Raw genomic sequence first — 12,381 nt, 5'->3', positions numbered from 1 at the left:
TTCACAAAAGAGTCAAAGTCTCCTACTTGACGATGAACAGCAGGGGAAAAGGAATTTCACACCACTATGTGATATAACAATGAATGCTTTCCTCAATCAAGATACTCCAACAAATAATGATATCGGTGGCTATTATAAAGGTCAATGACCACAAGGAAGAAGTAACGAAATGAACCACAAATTGTTTCATCAGAGTTCTCATCGTCAAAATTTATTTCAAAAGTTTGAAGTTGCTGGATCCATAGGTCAATCATCTTTCCAGAGAGTACTAAATGATACTACAATATGTCCAAGTACTACTACTCCAATCGAAAATATGGGTACAGGTAGTAGTTTCTAAATTTCTACGCATATGACTATACATTCTAAATTATTTTTTATACTTTATTTACGAAAGAAATATCTGTTGACAAAATAACAACATCATTTTAGACATAGGAGTAAGTGTTTCAGATTCAGCAGCTGACACTAATGAAGAAATGGAAGATCAAAGTATAGAACAAGATGACGAAATTCCACAAAACATAGTTCCAAGATAAGATTGTATTTAATAGTTATAGTTTCTACTAAATGTATATTGAATTCTATTTACTGACCATATATTTAATTATGCACAATGTATGCAGACCTTGGTGATCCACTATTCATATGCAAGGAATGCAATGCTTATATGTGGTACGAGGAAAGGATTAACAAGAACAGAAGGTCCACCAATCCAACATTTCATATGTGTTGTGGTAATGGTAAAGTTCAATTACCAACTCTAAAGGACCCGCCAATTGTTTTGCAACGTCTTTTATTTGATAATGAATCGAAAGAGAGCAAGAACTATCAAAATCACATTAGAACATACAATATGATGTTTGCATTTACATCTCCCGAAGCAAAGGTCGATACCACTTTCAACAATGGAAAAGGGCCACCTAATTTATGAATTCAAGGTCAATCTTGTCATAGAATAGGAAGCCTTTTACCAGTCCCTGGAGGACTTCCAAAGTTTGCCCAACTTTATATTTATGACACTGAAAATGAACTTTAAAAAAAATGGAATCTTTAAGGTACATGAATGTTTCCTCTATTCAATGTAAATCAAATAGAACAATTGGTTATTTAACTAGTTAACCTTTGCAAGAATCAACATAGCATTGATTCGAAATTGTCAGCAAAATAAAGATGATGCTAGACGAATTCAATGTTCATGCGAAATGTTTTAGAATGACAATAGATAGATATAGAGACCAACCATTTGATGACTTGAAATTGAGACTTATTGCGGATAGGACAAAAGATGGAAGGATATATAATGTCCCCAATGTTTCAGAAGTTGCAGCCCTTATAGTTTGTGATGTAGATAGATACTACTTCAGGGAGAGACATCATAATGGAAAAGCAATCTGGCAAGTTGTAAAGAATAAATGAATTGCACACTAGCTATTTAGGATTTCAATATCCTTTACTCTTCCCATATGGGGAAGATGGTTATAGACATGATGTCAATCATTGACAGAAACCAAGATTCAACAACAAAAGGAACAAACTCATAATTAGGGAGTGGTTTTGTTTTAGATTACAAATAAGACAATCTAAAGCACAACTTTGCTTAGATCTAGATGACTTTTTCAACAATTCATAGTTGATGGATATACAATGATGGAGTCTGAAAGATTGTCATTCATTAAATATAATCAATCGAAGTTAAGGGTTGATAAATACAATAACTTCTGTCAGGCTTCCACCAGCTCACAAACTCAAGGATCACAACAAGGAAAGAGGGTTGTTCTTTTGTCATCTTTTATTGGTAGCCGCAGATTCATGGACCAACTATATTTTGATGGAATGGCTATTTGTAGTTATATGGGATTCCCAGAACTTTTTATAACTTTCACATGCAATCCTAAATGGCCTGAAATAACCAGACTACTTGCTAAGCTAAAGCTATCTCCAACAGACCGTCCTGATATAGTGTTAAGGGTCTTCAAGATTAAGTTTGAACAACTTTTGATAGACTTAACTAAGAATCATCTACTAGGTAAAACTATTGCATGTAAGTCATCCCTTTTTGTAATCATCATTCTTTAATATAGTTTTCTATCAAATCAGTTTGGATTGTTTTCTTTGTGAATAAATGTCTTTTGCTTCATTTGCAGTCATGTATACCATAAAATTTCAGAATCGTGGTTTACCACATGAACACCTACTGATTTTTTTGCATCCCAGTAGCAAATACCCAACTCTTGATGATATTGATAAGGTAATATCTGCAGAAATCCCTTGTCCAATAAATAATCCTGAATTGCATAAATGTGTTCAAGATCACATGATTCATGGACCTTGTGGAATGTTAAACAAATCTCTGCCTTGCATGAAAAACGGAAAATGCTCACGCCTATTTCCAAAAATATTTCATAGGACAACTACCATATTAGAAGATGGTTTTCCTCATTATTGTAGAAGGAACGATTCATTGACAGTAACCAAGAATGGGGTTTGTCTTGACAATCGTTCTGTGGTTCCTTACAATCCACAATTGTTGTTAAAGTACCAAGCACATATAAATGTTGAATGGTGTAATCGTAGCACTTCCATCAAGTACTTATTCAAATATATCAACAAGGGTTACGACAGAATAACGTCTGCTATAGTTCCAGAGCAAAATGAATTCTTTTTGATCAAAGAACCAATAGATGAAATCAAGCAATATCTTGATTACAGATATGTATCTCCTTGTGAAGCATGTTGGAGAATATTTTCGTTTCCATTTCATGGACGAAATCCAGCAGTAGAAAGATTGTTTTTCCATCTTCCCGGAGAACAGGTAGTATACCTTAAAGATGATGACGTGATTGATGATATCATGGGAAAAACAATAGTTTCGGAATCAATGTTTATAAGTTGGATGGAATGTAATAAGAAATACGCAGAAGCCAGGGAATTAACAGATGTTGACTTTGTTTCTAAGTTTGTATATGTCAAGAAAGATAGATGTTGGAAACCAAGGAAAATGGGGAATGCTATTGGAAGACTGATTTGGGTTCCTCCAAGTACTGTGAAGTATTTTATCTTAGAAGAATGTTAACCCATGTAAGAGGACCAACATCCTACATTGATATCAGAACAATTAACAATGTAATATATTCTACATTTAGAGAAACTTGCTTAGCTTTGGGAATATTAGCAGATGATACAGAATATGTTGAAGCTATAAAAGAAGCAAAGGATTGGGGTTCCAGACATTATCTAAGAAAATTATTTATCACTATCATGTTGTCAAATAATGTTAATCGACCAGAAGAATGCTAACCCATGTAAGAGGACCAACATCCTACATTGATATTAGAACAATTAACAATATAATATATTCTACATTAAGAGAAGCTTGCTTAACTTTGGGAATATTAGCAGATGATACAAAATATGTTGAAGCTATAAAAGAAGCAAAGGATTGGGGTTCTTGACATTATCTAAGAAAATTATTTGTCACTATCATGTTGTCAAATAGTGTTAATCGACCAGAAGACCTATGGAACAAGACATGGGAGTGGTTAGCAGATGGAATTCTCTATCGAGAGAGAAATATAGCAGGAATTCCAGGTTAGCTCCAATAAATTGTATTCATAAATATATAATGCAAAATTAAATGTCTTAAATGTTTTTGTGTGTAGAACTAAATCTTACTCCAGAAGTACTCCAAAATCTAACCTTGATTGAGATTGAAAAGATCTTGGATAGAAGCAGTTTAAAGTTCTTCCCAACAATGCCATACCCAAATGGATTCGTTACCCAAAATTGTGGAAATAGATTGGTATATGTAGAACTTGACTATAACACTGTTGACCAACGAGATTTATTCCAATCAAATTTCAAATCCATGACAAGTTAAGTATTATTATCGTTTTTTGTACTTGACTATTAAATTGAATTACATTATGCAATCAGTTTGAATAACCATTCAATTATAGGTGAACAAAAAAATATTTTTGAAAAGATCAAGCAAGCAGTTGTTAATAAACAAGGAGGTGTATTCTTTTTGTATGAGTATGGTGGAACTGGAAAAATGTTCATGTGGAAAACACTGTCAACAGTAGTGCGTTCCGAATGTAAAATTGTACTCACAGTAGCTTCAAGTGAAATAGCTTCCTTACTATTGCCAGGGGGAAGAACAACACATTCTAAATTCAAGATATCGGTACCAACACTAGAACATTCAATTTGTAACATTTCACAAGGATCCGAAGCGTTAGAGTTGTTAAAGAAAGCAAAACTTATTATTTGGGATGAAGCTTCTATGGCACACAAATTTTGTTTTGAAGCTCTGGATAGAACTCTAAATGACATAATGAACGGTATTACAAAAGAGGGTTCAGTTTTTGGAGGAAAAGTCGTAGTATTTAGAGGAGACTTTAGGCAAATATTACCTGTTATACCAGGAGGGTCCAGATCAGATATTGTCAACGCCACAATTAATTCATCTTATATATGGGATCACTGTGAAGTTTTAAAACTGACAAAAAACATGCGTTTGTTACAAGAAGGCCTACAATCAACTACTGCATCAAAGATTCAAGAATTCTCAGACTGGATTGTTCAAATTGGTGATGGTAAGTTACAAGAACCTAATAATGGTTTAGTTGAAATTGAAATACCTGAAGAATTCCTAATTTCAGAGTTCAATGATCCTATAGAAGCAATTGTGTCTGCCATTTACCCAAATTTGATACAAAAACATACGAACGAGTCCTATCTACAGTGTAGGGCTATATTGGCAAGTAAGATTGAGACAGTCAATGAAATCAATCAATACATGTTATCACTAATTCCAGGTATATCAATCTACACCCTCAAACTAATGATTATAATTTGGAAATTTAGTGTGACTAATATTATTACTAATATAGGGGAAGAAAAGGAGTATCTTAGCTGTGATTCAGTTGATGAAACAGAATCTGATTCAACGATAACTACAACACTATAACTTCCGAATTCCTAAATTCTCTCTCTACCTCTGGCCTTCCTAACCATAGAATCAAATTGAAGATTGGAGCACCAATAATGCTTTTGAGGAACTTGGATCAAGCAGAAGGTTTGTGCAATGGGAGCAGATTAATAATAACAAGACTTGCAAACCATGTTATTGGAGCTAAGATGATTACAAGTAATAAAGATGATCAAGACATTTATATTCCACGAATGTCAATGTCCCCTTCACAATCCCCATGGCCATTTAAGCTAATCAGAAAACAATTTCCTATCATACTATCATATGCAATGACAATAAACAAATCTCAAGGTCAATCACTACGTTTTGTTGTATTTACCGACACCGGTATTTAGTCACGGTCAGCTATATGTTGCAGTCTCTCGAGTTCAAAGTAAATCTGGGTTAAGAATCCTAATCCATGATAAGGACAACAAACCTTCGAATACAACAACCAATGTTGTATACAAAGAAGTGTTCCAAAATGTATAGTTTGTCTTAAGAAAAAACCTTTTGTTACTAATTACTAAATATTTTGTACAAGACTGCCAAAGATTTGATTAGAAAAAGATATATTATTGTATTCCGATTCCATAGAAAGAAGTTCGATCTATTATTTAAGTTTATAGGTCATACCAAAATACATTTTCAAAGATGCAAAAAGTTCTTACTTTTCGAGATAGACAGAACCATTGCAGTAAGCTTATCAAGATCTACCCATGATAAAACCTAGAAATCCCAATTGCAAACAATGATGCATGTCTCTTCGCAAGCTTAACTGCAAAAATGAAAAATCTTCAATAAATTCCGAAATAAAACATCCAGATCCGTCTAATATGGTTTACAGAATAATTGATCAATATGAGATTAAAAAAAGAATAACCAATTCAATGTTATTGAGGCCAGAAGAACTCACCAAATTAGATATCAAGCTCCTTCCATTGTTCCAACTTCAATTGTTCCCAAAAGCTTACAAGTTCCGCTATATGAACCCATGACCAATGACTACTTTAGAATCTTTTCAAGTTGACCATTATTTTGTCCTATTGCACAACACATGACAATGCATTTAAACTGAAACCAACAAACTGACCTAACTTATATTGAACTTTGATAACAACGCCACCAAAATTGATTTCTCCACTACTACGATAAAATTGATTATATTCAATTTTTTTCCAAGTCCAGTTTTTACTCACAAACATACATCTTCCAGTATGTTGTGTTTCATGATCCATTAGCAGTACGTCAACTTAGAACCCAATCCAAAATTTTACTAACCACACCACCACAAGTCTTAGCTATAAATATACCATTAGCCATGACTATAATATCGGTACACAACTGGATCATCGCACTTAATTATTTGATTAACATTAACATTAAAGAATTTTTGTTATTAATCAATTATTGTAGTTAAATATTTTCATCACATTCGTACAAAGCTTTGGTTTATTAATCAATTTTTGGGATTAATTCTTTTTTTAATAAAATTTCTCTGTAACTTCTACTCTATTAATAAATTTTCTATAACATCCAAAATTATACGAAAATAGACATTACTTTAATTAGTATTGGACAATTTATTATTTTAATTGTTACATTCAAGTAATTTAGTACACACGTTAATATACCAACAAAAATTAAACAATTCTATACTAGATAATTTATTACTTTAATTACTACATTAAAACCGCGTTAATATACGAACAAAAATTCAACCATTTTAAGTAATGAAATATTATTACGTATAGTCTCAATCAATATCTAAACATTTTAATAATATTTAATCTTCAACCTCGACTACATTGGTCAAATATCATCGTTGAACAAAATAACAATCCAAAGTTAAACAGGAGTTCACAAAACAAAAATTGTTTTCCAATTCTAACATGATACCTAACTATAAAGGCATTCCAAAAAAGCCAAAAAGTAAATTAACGAACACACCTAAACCTTTACAACATGGATGATATTTTTCTTATCATCGTCTATTACAAATTTTATGTCATCACCAGCAGCTGAGCCATCATCGTCTATTCCATAACAATACAACTCTGAGAAATATACAGCCATAAACATAAAGTATACCAAACATGAAATTCGAACATCATAATGAGTTAAGTATTTCACCAGTCCATCATCACTAATATGTGACGCATTATCAGGAATAGCACTAACGCCAACATTATCAGGAATGCCACTAACAACATGCTCATTAACAACACCATGCTCTATATCATTTCCACTCACTGAATCCCTACAGTACACCATTTCTACTCCTTCAGGGGAGAAAATCTTATGGATAAATTGATTTTTTCCTATATAACTCAAGTGTAAGAAAAAACAATTCTTGAACCCATAGTACTTCATAAATTCTGCCAACCCAAACAATACAATATTGCCTACATTTGTTGTATCCACAGACAGCTCAAACTTTTTTCTAAGAGGGTCATAAAGTTCAACTTTATGATCAAGTTTTAGTTCATCCTAAGAAAACATCTGAGATTCGTCTGGGAGAAGAATGTATGGCTGTTCAGAAGCAATACAAGTAAAGCAAAAATTAGAAAATATAGATATACCTGCGCAAAATTAATCAAAATATGTAAGGAATACAAGATTTTACCGTCGATCGCAGCAACTTCACTCTAAAACATTGAAAAAATCGTGGTGAACCAAAAGGGTCATAGGTCATCCCAGTCCTTGATTGGCCTACCACAGGATACTCAACTTCCTTCCAATATGAGTCAAAGACTCTTAACCGAAAGTACCTATCTCCATAAAACAGAGTGCATACGTAACACATGCATCGCAGATTATAGAACCCTAATATCTGAAAAACACCACGAAATTTCCTCTCTGCCACCAGATTTTCGTCAAACTTAATGTTAAGCTCATTTCCCACAGGATCAGAAAAATAGTTCGTCCCTATTACTAATGATTTACCCCATTCCAAGAAGAAGCCTTCATCAAACACTAAAAAATCCTGGGAAAAACAGAAACGGGAAGGAATACGTTCAATAATTTTTGTTTTTAAGAAATTCCCTACTCTCAAACAAAATCACATTAAAAACAACTGCTTTCAAACCAAATCACATTAAGAAGGACAAAAAAACAAAAAACAAACAATTGCATTAACACTAACCTCTGAAGGATCCAAGAACATGATCGAGTTCTGGTAAAAATTTTTGAAACTGAAACGTTTGGAACCTGACATTTTCCCTTCTGCCGAAATGAAACACAAAGTTATGGACTCTGAAGGGTTTTCTTTTGTTCTTCTTCCCAGAAACCGAACAATACACTTAATAAAACATTTCTCTAGCTCTTTTACTCCAACGTTTCCTTTACTCCTTTAATCAAATCGAGACGCAACATATAACAAAAGGCCACATATTTCGAAAACATAAATAATAAATATAACTTACCGCCAAAATCAGATTCTCCAAATCAAATCTTAAATATAATCATACTACTTTTGCTGTAGAAAAAATATTATATTATAATAATACTATTCCTTTTTTGATTAAATTTATTACCTAAACCAATATCTATAATTAAAATTTCTATTAATCAAATAATTCCATATTTAATTAGATAAAACATAAATAAATAAATAAATGTGAAATCTATAACCAATAACACGCAAAAAAAAAAAAACTATCCGTGCGTACGCACGGGTCTCAACCTAGTAAATATTATAATTATATATAGTATATAGGTATGTTATTAAAATATATTTTTAATTATTTTAAAAAATAATTAAGTAATTAAATTATTACATAATAATGTTTAATGAAAAAAAGTATGGTCATTGTTAATAAATAATGAGAGAAATAATGTTATTTGATATTTTATTTTATCCATAAGGCATTTTGAATTAGACTATATTATTATACATTCGAAGTAATAATTGTAGCTAAGAAATGAAGAAGTTAATGTAATTGGTATTTATTTATGAATTTGATTTTTCACTCAAGAAATTAACATAACAAATTGAAATTAATGATTGAAATTTTAGTTTATGTAAGTTTAGTTTCAAATATAGTAAAAGTTCATAATCATTTGATAAATGTAGTATATATGTAATTTTTTATATTTTTAGTGTTAACAAATACAATGCATGGTTGTTGAAATAGGGAGTCTGACTAACGTAGTAAAGTTTGTCACAGAAAACAAAATTAATGTAGATTTGAGAAAATTGTGGTTATTTTAATGCATTTAACTCTCTTTTAACACGTGCGTGCACATTGGCATTTTTTCTCTTAATGATTTTTTTATTATGTTGGAAAAAATAATATAATTAAATATAATTTTGAATAAACAAGTTTTAAATTTAGTTTAATAATAATATATAAGTATGGTGAAGAAGCAAAAGGCATGATAACATAATGAAAGTTAATAATTTATTTATTAAATTGTACCACACCTAACCGAACTCAATCAAATAAGTAAAAAATATATCAAGGCAGCCAAGTATTCAGTCTAGGCCGAGTAAGTCTAACTTATACCGGACCTGGCCAATTTAACCGTATAAATGATAAACCTCACGAACATGCCAAAGACAACCCAAGTACACAACCTGGGCCGCCATGGTCTCGAATTTAAATGAATAAAGGCTAGTAACAACAAAATGGCCAACACGGACAGTACACGGCCAAGGACGACATCTGACAAGCCAAGAAATAAACGAATCAGACCGCCCTCGAAGACTTAGTAAAATGGAGGTCCCCGCGTTCGATGGACCTTGGGGGCCTGGGTTAGGGCCCAGGCCCACTCATAACCCAGGCTAGGGCCCAAACAAAGGCCCGACCCATTGGGTAAACGAACATCATTAATGCTCTATAAATACGCATGGACCCCACGAATTAAAGGTACGCATTTATTAATCACCGATTTAACTTTCTGAGAGCTTTGACTTACTTGAGCTTCGGAGACTCTTCTGCAGGAACATTAATAATAAGAAGTACTAAAACCATTTTTATATATAAATTATTGGATATTAAACTATGTAATGGTAATCAAATGAATATATAATTAAGGGTTAAATATGATTTTGGTAAGTAAAAACTGAAATTAGCTCATCTTCAAAACTTTGGCATAATTTAGTCTTTTACGTTTAGAAATGTGTGGAATTAATCTTTTTAACCAAATTTGATTAAGTTTATTTGATGTTTCAAATGTGTTTTATGATAATATTTGAACTAATATCGAAGCAAAAATGTGTCAAATGGTGTAAACAATTCAAATACTATCATGAAATGCGCTTAAAACATTAGATAAACTTAATAAAATTTGGTTGAAAAAACTAGATCCACATACTCTTAGAGATAAATGACTAAATTGGTCAAAAGTTTCGAAAATGAACTGACAATTTTCACTTAGACTTCATGAATTAAAAACCGATTTACTATATATCTAAGACAATCTTAGTATAGGTAAGTTACTGAAATAGACATTTTAATTTATTGACACGTGTCTAAAATTAAGGATATTTTTATCTTTTTAATGTTGTTGTGTTTTTGCCGCCCGAGAGCCTTCTTTAATTAATGATTGACGGTTGACAGCAACATCCTTCTTCTCCAAGGCAATCAGTTTCGTCCAATTTAATTTTTGTTTTTCTTCTTCCATTTTACTTATTCTTCTTGTCGGATCCTTCTTCTTTGTTCTAAGTTAATTTTGTTTACTCACTATTTGTTATTGTTCATGCAAAACAGAATTTTTATATGGTTAAGGTTATTTTTTGTTATTCTTTTTCCTTTTTTTCTTTTAGGGTGCCAAGTTTCGTTTTCTTCTTTAATTTTTGTGGTTATTTTTCGCGGCAAAAATTGTTTTTAATAGACTTGCATGAGAATGTGATCTAGGGTATTTGGATCGGGATATTGGTTGAACTCAGTTTGATTTTAGAGTTATTTTTTGTTATTGTTCTTCCTTTTTTCTTCTCGGCCAAAGTTTCATTTTCTTCTTTATTTTTTGTGGTATTTTTCGTGGAAAAAATAGTATTCCCTAGATTTTCAGGAAAAGGTATTCAAGGGTATTTGGATCGGAATATTGGTTTAACTCGGTTTGATTTTAGAGGAATGTGTATGTTGAAAAATTAGTGATTTTTTTAGAGAAACAAATGTGCTCTTTTTCAACTATTTCTTTCTCTAAAGAATGATTTAAGCTTTCTATTGTGATTTTATTGACTATTAGGTCCAATGAATAAAGTTGTTTTTTATTCCATTTATAAAGCCAAACAAGATGGAAGATAGTAAGGTAAGAAACAATATATGCCCAACTTCCATATTGTTTTGTAAAGTATCATATATTGTCTTATAATGAGGATCTTTGCTATGCTTAAAATAAAATGTGACATTTTTCATTTTTTTAAACAACCTTTATCTTTACCCATTTGTGATTGATTGCCCATTATTTCATGACATGCAGTAAAAAAGTTTTCAACAAAAATAGAGAGGTGGTGATCTCTACCGTGTCAAGCAATGCAGGGAAAAAGTTTCTTAATCAATTTGTTTAGAATGTCTTCACTATTATCTTTGTGTCTAAGGTCTAAGACATATAATTAGAGTCATTTTTTAAGCTGAGGAATCCCTTTTTTCATGCAAATTAGCTTTCTAATTTTCCTATGCAATTTTTTTGACTGAACATTCAAACAACGACTACAAGAAACTGATGAAAAGCTAAAAGTAATTGATTAGCAATTGCAAGAAAATGACCAGGCTTATGCGTAATTGAAAGGTCAACTTCAATCGTTACAGAATATACTCCTCACATTACTACCTCATGACCAACAAGTCCTCCGACAAGCTATATCCAACCTAACACAGTCTCAACAACAACCTTCACCTGCCCAGCCTACAGAAGTGCAGCCTAGCCATGTCTAACCAAGTCCAAAGCAATCTAGCCAAGTGTAGCCCAACCCAGTTCCAGACCCTGAAGACCTTGTTGATTTTGATGACTATGTAGATTATTAAGGTTTCTGACTTATGAAAGTTATGTTTAGAATAATTGTACCTTGGATATATTCACTGATTACTAATACTTTTATTTTTTATTGTGTACACTGAATTTAGAAGTTAGTTAATGGATATTTGGCATGAATTTCTGTAATTGGCAGGTATATCACTATAAGAAAATGTTTCATTAGTAACCAATTTTAGTGACCAAAAGTTGTTAGTTAATATAATGACTAATATAGATACCAATTTACAAAATAAAAAATTATTGGTTACTAAAATAGTTACTTTTATGAATAAAAGATTATAATTGGTCACTAAATTGGTTTTTAAAATTAGCTACCATGGTTTTGGCTAACAACTTTTGGTCACTAAAATTGATTACTAATGAGGCATTTTCTTGTAGTGTATGTATGCTTTGCAATGTTTATGCAAGTCTGATTGTGTGTGGTA

General features: G+C 31.8%; 1 pseudogene; it reads left to right on the top strand.

Annotated features, from left to right (window-relative positions):
• Positions 1 to 616: 616 nt before the first annotated feature.
• LOC114163433 lies at positions 617 to 5,467 on the top strand (annotated as a pseudogene).
• The last annotated feature ends 6,914 nt before the right edge of the window (positions 5,468 to 12,381 follow it).

The sequence above is a fragment of the Vigna unguiculata genome, chromosome 9 (genome assembly GCF_004118075.2).
Source record: "Vigna unguiculata cultivar IT97K-499-35 chromosome 9, ASM411807v1, whole genome shotgun sequence".
NCBI lineage: Eukaryota > Viridiplantae > Streptophyta > Magnoliopsida > Fabales > Fabaceae > Vigna > Vigna unguiculata.
The sequence above is the reverse complement of the archived record's forward strand: the minus strand, read 5'-3'. Positions and strand labels throughout refer to the sequence as shown.